Source organism: Salvelinus sp. IW2-2015, unplaced genomic scaffold (genome assembly GCF_002910315.2).
Source record: "Salvelinus sp. IW2-2015 unplaced genomic scaffold, ASM291031v2 Un_scaffold2099, whole genome shotgun sequence".
Classification (NCBI taxonomy): domain Eukaryota; kingdom Metazoa; phylum Chordata; class Actinopteri; order Salmoniformes; family Salmonidae; genus Salvelinus; species Salvelinus sp. IW2-2015.
The window spans coordinates 136787-149516 of record NW_019943437.1 but is presented as its reverse complement, the minus strand read 5'-3'; positions in this window follow the sequence as shown (position 1 = coordinate 149516).

Genomic DNA, 12730 nt, shown 5'->3' with positions numbered 1-12730 from the left:
TTCAACATAATATTGTAAATAATAAAACTGGCATGGACAAAAATGATGGGATCCTTAATCTAATATTTTGTTACACAACCTTTAGAGGCAATCACTGCAATCAAACGTTTTCCGTCGCTCTCAATGAGACTTCTGAACCTGTTAACAGGTAGTTTGGCCCACTCTTCCTGAGCAAACTGCTCCAGCTGTCTCAGGTTTGATGGGTGCCTTCTCCAGACTGCAAGTTTCAGTTCTTTCTGTAGATGTTCGATAGGATTCACATCAGGACTCATAGAAGGTCACTTCAGAATAGTCCAATGTTTTGTTTTGATCCATTCTTGGGTACTTTTAGCTGTGTGTTTTGGGTCATTGTCCTGTTGGAGGACCTGCGACCTGCGACTGAGACAGAGCTTTCTGACACTGGGCAGTACGTTCCGCTCCAGAATGCCTTGGTAGTCTTGAGATTTCATTGTGCCCTGCACAGGCTCAAGGCACCCTGTGCCAGGCGCAGCAAAGCAACCCCAAAACAGAACCGAGCCTCCTCCATGTTTCACTGTAGGTATGGTGTTCTATTATTTGAAAGCTTAATTCTTTCGTCTGTGAACATAGAGCTGATGTGACTTGCCAAAAAGCTCCAGTTTTGACTCATCTGTCCCAAGGACATTCTCCCAGAAGGATTGTGGCTTGTCAATATGTATTTTAGCAAATTCCAGTCTGTCTTTTTTATGTTTTTCTTTCAGAAGTGGAGACCTCCTGGGTCCCACTTTCGCTCAAAACGCAACAGATGGTGCAATCAGAAACTGACGTACCTTCACCTTGGAGTTGGTATCTCTTTGGCAGTCTTCCTTGGTTCTTTTTCTACCATTGGCACTATCATTCTATTCAATCTGGGGTTGATGTTCCTCTTGCGGCCGCGCCCAGGGAGGTTGGCTACAGTTCCATGGACCTTAAACTTCTTAATAATATTTGGAACTGTTGTCACAGAAACATCAAGCTGCTTGGAGATGGTCTTGTAGCCTTTACCTTTACCATGCTTGCCTATTATTTTCTTTCTGATCTCCTCAGACAAATCTCTCCTTTGCTTTCTCTGGTCCATGTTCAGTGTGGTGCACACAATGATACCAAACAGCACAGTGACTACTTTTCTCCATTTAAATATGCTGAATGACTAATTACAAGATTGGAGACATGTGATACTAATTAAAGAAACAAATTAGTTTGAAATATCACTATAATCCAATTATTTATTAAATTTTCTATGGGGTGCCAAGAAATGTGTCCAGGCCATTTTAGAATATCTTTGTAGAATAAGCAATAATGCATCTCTTTCCACAGCTTCTTTGCTTTATTCTATGACATACCAAAGGCATGCAAGTATAATGACAAAATATATTTTAATTTAATCTCTTTTCAGGAGGAATTAAGCATTATTTCAATGAGCTGTAAGGGTACCAACAAATTTGAGCACGTCTGTACATATGAGATGAGTAATGCCAGATATGTAAACATTATTAAAGTGACTAGTGTTCCATTCCTTAAAGTGGCCAGTGATTTCTAGTCTATGCTTATAGGCAGCAGCCTCTAATGTGCTAGTGATGGCTGTTTAACAGTCTGATGGCTTGATAGAAGCTGTTTTTCAGTCTCTCGGTCCCAGCTTTGATGCACCTTTACTGACCTCGCCTTCTGGATGATAGCGGGGTGAACAGGCAGTGGCTCGGGTGGTTGATGTCCTTGATGATCAATTTGACCTTCCTGGGACATCGGGTGCTGTAGGTGTCCTGGAGGGCATGTAGTTTCCTCCCGGTAATGCGTTGGGCAGACCTCACCACCCTCTGGAGAGCCTTGCAGTTGCGGGCGGTGCAGTTTCCGTACCAGGAGGTGATACAGGCCAACAGGATGCTTTCAATTGTGCATCTGTAAAAATGTGTGAGGGTTTTAGGTGACAAGACAAATTTCTTTAGCCTCCTGAGGTTGAAAAGGCTCTGTTGCGCCTTCTTCACCACATTGTCTGTGTGGGTGGTCCATTTCAGTTTGTCAGTGATGTGTACGCCAAGGAACGTGAAGCTTTCCACCTTCTCCACTGTGGTCCCATCGATGTAGATAGGGGGGTGCAACCTCTGCTGTTTCCTGAATTCCACGACCATCTCCTTTGTTTTATTGATGTTGAGTGAGAGGTTGTTTTCCAGGAACCACACTCCCAGAAACCTCACCTCCTCCCTGTAGGCTGTCTCATCATAGTTGGTAATCAAGCCTACTACTGTTGTGTCATTTGCAAACTTGATGATTGAGTTGGAGGCGTGCTTGGCCACGCAGTCATGGGTGAACAGGGAGTACAGGAGGGGGCTGAGCACGCACCCTTGTGGGGCCCCAGTGTTGATGATCAGCGAAGTGGAGGTTATGTTTCCTACCTTCACCACCTGGGGGCGGCCCGTCAGGAAGTCCAGCACCCAGTTGCCCAGGGCGGGGTTCAGACCAGAGCCTCAAGCTTAATGATGAGCTTGGAGGGTACTATGGTGTTGAATGCTGAGCTATAGTCTATTAACAGCATTCATACATAGGTATTCCTCTTGTCCAGATGGGATAGGGCAGTGTGCAGAGGGATGGCGATTGCATCGTCTGTGGATCTATTGGGGCGGTAAGCAAATTGAAGTGGTGAAGTCTAGGGTGGCAGGTAAGGTACTGTAGAGGTGATATGATCCTTGACTAGTCTCTCAAAGCACTTCATGATGATAGAGGTGAGTGCTACGGGGCGATAGTCATTATGTTCCGTTACCCTTGCCTTCTAGGGTACAGGAACAATGGTAGCCATATTAGGCCTATGATATGAATTACAGTGCCCTCCTTAATTTTGGGGCAGTGAAGCATTTTTTCTTCTTTTGGCTTTATACACCAAAAGTTTGGATTTGAAATCAAACAATGACTATGAAATTAAAGGGCAGACTGTGAGCTTTCATTTTTTCACGACTCTCCTCTTCGTCTGAGGAGGAGTAGGAAGGATCGGACCAATGTGCAGCGTGGTAAGTGTTCGTCATTTTATTAAAATGCACCAGACACGCTGAGCCGGCACAACACGCCCTGGCTGGATGCCCACTCTCGCATGGCACTTGCGGGGGGCTGGTGTCGCATACGGTGTCGCATACTGGCGACACTGTGCGCTCCACCGCATAACACGGTGCCTGACCAGTACAACGCTGCTTTCGGTAAGCACAGGGAGTTGGCTCAGGTCTATCGCCTGACACCGCCAATCTCCCTGTGTGCCACCCCCCAAACTGCCTCTCGTGCCTGTTGCGCTGCCTTACCTCATATCGCCGCCGCTCAGCTTTCGCTGCCTCCAGTTCTTCCTTGGGGCGGCGATATTCCCCAGCCTGTGCCCAGGGTCCCTTGCCTTCCAGTATCTCCTCCCAAGTCCAGGAGTCCAGAACCCTCTGCTCCTAGTTACCACGCTGCTTGGTCCTTTTTTGGTGGTGGGTAGTTCTGTCACGACTCTCCTCTTCGTCTGAGGAGGAGTAGGAAGGAGTAGGAGTAGGAAGGAGGATCGGACCAATGTGTGTAAGTGTTCGTCATTTTATTAACATGCACTGAACACTAAAATACAAAATAAACAAACAAAGAACAACTGAAACAGTTCCGTCTGGTAACTAATACAAAGACAGAAAACAACTACCCACAAATCATTGTAGGAAAACAGGCTACCTAAGTATGGCTCCCAATCAGAGACAACAATAGACAGCTGCCTCTGATTGGGAACCACACCAGGCCAAACACATATAAACACAACAACAACACAGAAAAAGAACATAGACTGCCCACCCCAACTCACGCCCTGACCAAACTAAAATAGAGACATAAAAAGGAACTAAGGTCAGGACGTGACACATTTGAGGGTATTTTCATGCATATCAGTTGAACCGTTTAGAAATTACAGTACTTTTTGTACATAGTCCTCCCATTTTTGGGGAGCAAATCAATTAATTTGTATGTGTATTAAAGTAGTAAAAAGTTAAATATTTGGTCCCACATTCATAGTACACAATGACTACATCAAGTTTGTTACTGTACAAATTTGTTGGATGCATTTGCTGTTTGTTTTGGTTGTGTTTCAGATTATTTTGTGCCCAATAGAAATGAATGGTAAATAATGTATTGTGCTATTTTGGAGTCACCTTTATTGTAAATAAGAATAGAATTTGTTTCTAAACATTTCTATATTAATGTGGATGCTGCCATGATTACGAATAATCGATTACGAGTGAATAGTAAATAATATCTTGGGGTTCTGATATTTGCGCATCTAACTTTCTCACTCATCATTATTCAGGATTCATTCAGGATTATCCGTAATCATGGTAGCATCCACATTAATGTAAAATGTTGGTCCCATGTTTCATGAGCTGAAATAAAAGAGTCCAGAAATGTTCCACATGCACAAAAAGCTTATTTCTCTCAAATGTTGTGCATGGGACCATTTTGTGCACAAAATTTGCAGGGGCAATGCAAATAGTCTGGGTAGCCATTTGATTAGATGTTCAGGAGTCTTATGGCTTGGGGGTGGGTATAAGCTGTTTAGAAGCCTCTTGGACCTAGACTTGGCGCTCCGGTACCGCTTGCCGTGCGGTAGCAGAGAGAACGGTCTATGACTGGGGTGGCTGGAGTCTTTGACAATTTTTAGGGCCATCCTCTGACACCTGGTATAGAGGTCCTGGATGGCAGGAAGCTTGGCCCCAGTGATAGTGATGTACTACCCTCTGTAGTGCCTTGCGGTCGGAGGTCGTGCAGTTGCCGTACCAGGCATTGTTTCAACCCGTCAGGATGCTCTCGAACATTTTGAGGATCTGAGGACCCATGCCAAGTCTTTTCAGTCTCCTGAGGTGTAATATGATTTGTCGTGTGCTCTTCATGACTATCTTGGTGTGCTTGGACCATGTTAGTTTGTTGGTGATGTGGACACCAAGGAATTTGAAGCTCTCAACATGCTCCACCGCAGCCCCGTCAATGAGAATGGGGGCGTGCTCTGTCCTCCTTTTCATGTAGTTCACAATCATCTCCTTTGTCTTGATCACGTTGAGGGAGCGGTTGTTGTCCTGGCACCACACGGCCAAGTCTCTGACCTCCTCCCTATAGGCTGTCTTGTTGTTGTCGGTGATCAGGCCTGCCACTGTTGTGTCATCGTCAATCTTAATGATGGTGTTGGAGTCGTGCCTGGCCGTGCAGTCATGAGTGAACAGGGAGTACAGGAGGGGACTGAGCACGCACCCCTGAGGGGCCCCCGTGTTGAGGATCAGCGTGGCGGGTGTGTTGTTGCCTACCCTTACCAGGATCCAGATGCAGAGTGAGGTGTTTATTCCTTAGCTTAGTGATGAGCTTTGAGGGCACTATGATGTTGAACGCTGAGCTGTAGTCAATGAATCGTATTGTTCCTTTTGTCCAGGTGTGAACGGGCAGTGTGGAGTGCAATAGAGATTGCATCATCTGTGGATGATCCACATCCAACGAGCGTCAGAGCAGGTGTAGTATGATTCAGTCTTTGTCCTGTATTGATGCTTTGCCTGTTTGATGGTTGTCAGAGGGCATAGCAGGTTTTCTTATAAGCTTCCGGGTTATAGAGTCCCGCTCATTGAAAGCGGCAGCTCTACCCTTTAGCTCAGTGCGGATGTTGCCTGTAATCCATGGCATCTGGTTGGGGTATGTACGTATAGTCACTGTGGGGACGACGTCATTGATGAAGCCAGTGACTGATGTGGTGTACCCCTCAATGCCATCGGAAGAATCCCGGGACATATTCCAGTCTGTGCTAGCAAAACAGTCCTGTAGCTTAGCATCTGCTTTACCACTTTTTTATTGACCGAGTCACTTTTGCTTCCTGCTTTAATTTTAGCTTGTAAACAGGAATCAGGATGATAGAAGTATGGTCAGATTTGCCAAATGGAGGTCGAGGGAGTGCTTTGTACGCGATTCTGTGTGTAGAGTAAAGGTGGTCTAGAGTTTTCATTCCCTCTTGTTGCACATTTAACATGCTGGTAGAAATTAGGTAAAACGGATTTAAGTTGCTTTAAAGGATTAACGGATTTAAGCTGCATTAAAGTCCCCGGCCACTAGGAGCACCGCCTCTTGATGAGCGTGTTCCTGTTTGCTTATGGCCGTATACAGCTTATTGAGTAATGTCTTAGTGCCATCATCGGTTTGTGGTTGTAAATAGACAGCTACGAAGAATATAGATGAAAACTCTCTGGGTAGATAGAGAGGCATGCGGCAAGTAGCCTAGTGGTTAAAGCGTTGGGACAGTAACCGAAAGGTTGCTGGATTGAAACCCCGAGCTGACAAGGTAAAAAAATATGTTGTTCTGCCCCTGAACAAGGCATACACTGTTCCCCGTTAGGCCGTCATTGTAAATAATAATTTGTTATTTACTGACTTGCCTAATTAAATTAAATTTAAAAATACTGTGGTCTACAGCTTATCATGAGATACTCTACCTCAGGTGAGCAAAACCTTGAGATTTCCTTACATATCATGCACCAGCTGTTGTTTACAAATATACATAGACCGCCAGCCCTTGTCTTACTGGCGGTCTATGTATAGGCTGCTGTTCTATCCTGCCAATACAGTGTATAACCCGCCAGCCGTATGTTATTCATGTCGTTGTTCAGCCATGACTCGGTGAAACAGAAGATATTACAATTTTTAATGTCCCGTTGGTAGGATATACGTGATTGTAGTTCATCCACTTTATTATCCAGCGATTGTACGTTGGCCAATAGTACCAATTGCAAAGGCAGATTAGCCACTCATCACCGGATCCTCACAAGGCACCCCGATCTCCTTCCGTGATACTGCCGTCGCCTTCTCCTACAAATGACGGGGATGAGAGCCTGTTCGAGTGTCTGGAGTAAATCCCTCCCACCCGACTCGTTAAAGAAAAATTATTCATCCAGTTCAAGGTGAATAATCGCTGTTCTGATGTCCAGAAGCTCTTTTCAGTCATAAGAGACGGTAGCAGCAACACTGTACAAAATAAGTTACAAACAATGCGTAACAACGTCAGCCATCCCTTCCGGCACTATCTTTCACTCAGCGCTCTGTGCAGGGCTCTGTGCCCTGCAGGCCAGTCAAGTTCTTCCACACTAATCTCGACAAACCATTTCTGTATGGACCTTGCTTTGTGCATGGGGTCATAGTCATGCTGAAACAGGAAAGGGCAGTCCCCAAACTGTTGCCACAATGTTGGAGGCACAGATTCATCTAGAACGTCATTGCACGCTGTAGCAGTTGTCCTGAGTCTGCAAAACACTGCCAGGGCCTAGGATCAAGAGAGACACTCACGTTTTTTAATACTTTATCTCTTGACACACTGATGAAAATAATAATGGCCTCTAAATCTTCAAGCTGCATACTGGACCCTATTCCAACTAAACTGCTGAAAGAGCTGCTTTCTGTGCTTGACCCTCCTATGTTGAACATAATAAATGGCTCTCTATCCAACGGATGTGTACCAAACTCACTAAAAGTGGCAGTAATAAAGCCTCTCTTGAAAAAGCCAAACCTTGACCCAGAAAATATAAAAAACTATTGGCCTATATCGAATCTCCCATTCCTCTCAGCAATTTTAGAAAAAGCTGTTGTGCAGCAACTCACTGTCTTCCTGAAGACAAACAATGTATACGAAACGCTTCAGTCTGGTTTTGGACCCCATCATAGCACTGGTGAAGGTGGTAAATTACTTTTTAATTGCGTCAGACTGAGGCTCTGCATCTGTCCTCGTGCTCCTAGACCTTACTGCCAGTTTTGATACCATCGATCACCACATTCTTTTGGAGAGATTGGAAACCCAAATTGGTCTACACGGACTGGCCTGGTTTAGATCTTATCTGTTGGAAAGATATGTTTGTCTCTGTAGATGGTTTGTCCTCTACAAATCAACTGTAAATTTTGGTGTTCCTCAAGGCGCTGTTTTAGGACCACTATTGTTTTCACTATATATTTTACCTCTTGGTGATGTCATTCGGAAACATAATGCTAACTTTCACTGCTATGCGGGCAACACACAGCTGTACATTTTGATGAAACATGGTGAAGCCCCAAAATTGCTCTCCCTGGAAGCCTGTGTTTCAGACATAAGGAAGTGAATGGCGGCAAATGTTCTACTTTTAAACTCGGACAAAACAGAGATACTAGTTCTAGGTCCCAGGAAACAAAGAGGTCTTCTGTTAATCTGACAATTAATCTTGATGGTTGTACAGTCGTCTCAAATAAAACTGTGAAGGACCTTTGTGTTACTTTGCACCCTGATCTCTCTTTTGACGAACATATCAAGACTGTTTCAATGACACCTTTTTCCATCTACATAACATTGCAAAAATCAGAAAYTTTCTGTCCAAAAATGATGCAGAAAAATTAATCCGTGCTTTTCTCACTTCTAGGTTAGACTACTGCAATGCTCTACTTACCGGCTACCTGGATAAAGCACTAAATAAACTTCAGTTAGTGCTAAACACGGCTGCTAGAATCTTGACTAGAACCCCAAAATGTGATCATATTACTCCAGTGCTAGCCTCTCCTCACTGGCTTCCTGATAAGGCTAGGGCTGATTTCAAGGTTTTACTGCTAACCTACAAAGCATTACATGGGCATGCTCCTACCTATCTTTCCGATTTGGTCCTGCCGTACATATCTACACGTACGCTACGGTCAGAAGACACAGGCCTCCTTACTGTCCCTAGAATTTCTAAGCAAACAGCTGGACGTAGGGCTTTCTCCTATAGAGCTCAATTTTTATGGCCATGCCTCAGGACTACCTCGCCTGATGACTCCTTGCTGTCCCCAGTCCATCTGGTCGTGCTGCTGCTCCAGTTTCAACGGTTCTGCCTGCGGCTATGGAACCCTGACCTGTTCACCGGACGTGCTACCTTGTCCCAGACCTGTTGTTTTCAACTCTCTAGAGACAGCAGGAGCGGTAGAGATACTCTGAATGATCGGCTATGAAAAGCCAACTGACATTTACTCCTGAGGTGCTGACCTGTTGCACCCTCGACAACCACTGTGATTATTATTATTTGACCCTGCTGGTCATCTATGAACATTTGAACATCTTGGCCATGTTCTGTTATAATCTCCACCCGGCACAGCCAGAAGAGAACTGGCCACCCCTCATAGCCTCGTTCCTCTCTAGGTTTCTTCCTAGATTCCCGCCTTTCTAGGGAGTTTGTGAAGCAAAGAACGTTACAGTCTCGTATATCTCTCTGGAATGCTACCCTTGCTCGGATTTCATCAACCTTGTTGTCAAGAGACTGGACATTGGCGAGTAGTATGCTCGGGAGCGGTGCGCGATGTGCCCGTCTCCGGAGCCTGACCAGAAGACCGCTTCGTCTGCCCCTTGTACGGCGACGTTGTTTTGGTTCGCCGGCTGGGATCCGATCCATTGTCCTGGGTGGTGGGCAAAACAGAGGATCCGCTTCGGAAAAGTATATATCCATCTTATATCCAGTAGTTCCTCCCGACTGTATGTAATAAAACCTAAGATTACCTGGGGTACCAATGTAAAAAAAAAAAAAATACTGCATAGTTTCCTTAGAACGTGAAGCGAGGCGGCCATCTCTGTCGGCGCCGGAAGTCCTCCCTAAAGCACTTCAGTGAGCAGGCCTTTCTAATCGACCTGGCCCGGATATGCTGGAAAGATATTGACCTCATCCCATCAGTAGATGATGCCTGGTATTTCTTTAAAAGTGCCTTCCGGCCTCCCGGGTGGCGCAGTGGTCTAGGGCACTGCATCGCAGTGCTAGCTGCGCCACCAGAGTCTCTGGGTTCGCGCCCAGGCTCTGTCGCAACCGGCCGCGACCGGGAGGTCCGTGGGGCGACGCACAATTGGGCTAGCGTCGTCCGGGTTAGGGAGGGTTTGGCCGGTAGGGATATCCTTGTCTCATCGCGCTCCAGCGACTCCTGTGNCTGTGGCGGGCCGGGCGCAGTGCGCGCTAACCAAGGGGGCCAGGTGCACGGTGTTTCCTCCGACACATTGGTGCGGCTGACTTCCGGGTTGGAGGCGCGCTGTGTTAAGAAGCAGTGCGGCTTGGTTGGGTTGTGCTTCGGAGGACGCATGGCTTTCGACCTTCGTCTCTCCCGAGCCCGTACGGGAGTTGTAGCGATGAGACAAGATAGTAATTACTAGCGATTGGATACCACGAAAATTGGGGAGAAAAGGGGATAAAATGTATTAAAAAAGAAAAAGAAAAAGAAAAAGAAAAAAAAGAAGAAAAAAAGTGCCTTCCTCACCATCGTAAATAAATAAGCATGCCCCATTCAAAAAATGTAGAACAAGGAACATATATAGCCCTTGGTTCACTCCAGACCTGAATACCCTTGACCAGCACAAAAACATCCTGTGGCGTATTGCATTAGCATCGAATAGCCCCCGTGATATGCAACTTTTCAGGGAAGTTAGGAACCAATACACACAGGCAGTTAGGAAAGCAAGGCTAGCTTTTTCAATCAGAGATTTGTATCCTGTAGCACAAACTCAAAAAAGTTCTGGGACACTATAAAGTCCATGGAGAAAAAGAGCACCTCCTCCCAGCTGCCCACTGTACTGAGGTTAGGAAACACTGTCACAACCGATAAATCCACTATAATTGAGAATTTCAATAAGCATTTTTCTACGGCTGGCCATGCTTTCCACCTGGCTACCCCTACCCCGGTCAACAGCCCTGCACCCCCCCACAGCAACTCGCCCAATCCTCCCCCATTTCTCCTTCACCAAAATCCAGATAGCTGATGTTCTGAAAGAGCTGCAAAATCTGGACCCCAACACATCAGCTGGGCTAGACAATCTGGACCCTCTCTTTCTAAAATTATCTGCCAAAATTGTTGCAATCCCTATTACTAGCCTGTTCAACCTCTCTTTCGTATCATCTGAGATTCCCAAAGATTGGAAAGCTGCCGCGGTCATCCGCCTCTTCAAAGGGGGAAACACTCCAGACTCAAACTGCTACAGACCTACATCTATCCTACCCTGCCTTTCTAAGGTCTTCGAAAGCCAAGTTAACAAACAGATTGCCGACCATTTCGAATCCCATCGTACCTTCTCCGCTATGCAATCTGGTTTCAGAGCTGGTCATGGGTGCACCTCAGCCACGCTCAAGGTCCTAAACAATATCATAACCGCCATCGATAAGAGACAATACTGTGCAGCCGTATTCCTCGACCTGGCCAAGGCTTTCGGCTTTGTCAATCACCACATTCTTATCGGCAGACTCAACAGCCTTGGTTTCTCAAATGACTGCCTCGCCTGGTTCACTAACTTCTTCTCTGATAGAGTTCAGTGTGTCAAATCAGAGGGCCTGTTGTCCGGACCTCTGGCAGTCTCTATAGGGGGTGCCACAGGGTTTAATTATTGGGCCGACTCTCTTCTCTGTATACATCAATGATGCAGCTCTTGCTGCTGGTGATTCAATGACCCACCTCTACGCAGACGACACCATTCTGTATTCATCTGGCCCTTTTTTGGACACTGTGTTAACTAACCTCCAGACGAGCTTCAATGCCATACAACTCTCCTTCTTTGCCCTCCAACTGCTCTGAAATGCAAGTAAAACTAAATGCACGCTCTTCAACCAATCGCTGTCCGCACCTGCCCGCCCGTCCAGTATCACTACTCTGGACGGTTCTGACTTAGAATATGTGGACARCTACAAATACCTAGGTGTCTGGTTAGACTGTAAACTCAGACTCACATTAAGCATCTCAAATCCAAAATTAAATCTAGAATCGGCTTCCTATTTCGCAACAAAGCATCCTTCACTCATGCTGCCAAACATACCCTCGTAAAACTGACCATCCTACCGATCCTCGATTTCGGAGATGTCATTTACAATATAGCCTCCAACACTCTACTCAACAAATTGGATGCAGTCTATCACAGTGCCATCCGTTTTGCACATTCATCTTCTGCACATCTATCACTCCAGTGTTTAATTTCTATATTGTAATTATTTCGCCACCATGGCCTATTTATTGCCTTACCTCCCTTATCTTACCTCATTTGCACACACTGTATATAGACTTTTTCTAATGTATTATTGACTGTATGTTTGTTTATTCCATGTGTGACTCTGTGTTGTTGTATGTGTCGAACTGCTTTGCTTTATCTTGGCCAGGTTGTAGTTAAATAAAGGTGAAATAAAAGGTCCCTCAGTCGAGCAGTGAATTTCAAACATAGATTCAACCACAAAAACCAGGGAGGTTTTCCATTGCCTCGCAAAGAAGTGCACCTATTGGCAGACGGATAAAAAATGTAAAAAGACATTGAATTTCCCTTTGAGCATGGTGAAGCTATTAATTACACTTTTGATGGTGTATCAATAAACCGAGTCACTGCAACGATACAGGCATCCTTCCTAACTCAGTTGCCGGAGAGGAAGGAAACTGCTCAGGGATTTCACCATGAGGCCAATCATGACTTCAATTATTTACATAGTTTAATGGCTGTGATAGGCAAAACTTCACACTTATTTTGCATTTCAGAGGTATACTAATAATTTAAAAAACATGCTATGAATACATTTTCTTTCTGAAGCAAGGAATGAAGTAAGAGACAAATGAAAACAACTTTAATCAAAATATGAGTGATGACAAAATGCTAAACAAGTCAAGCAGACATCAATGATGTGAAAGGCAATAGTTGATGAGAAACATTATCCAGTACAATGCAATTATACATTTTCTATGGCTCCCTGTTAAAATAAATGTTCAATAAAATACATCT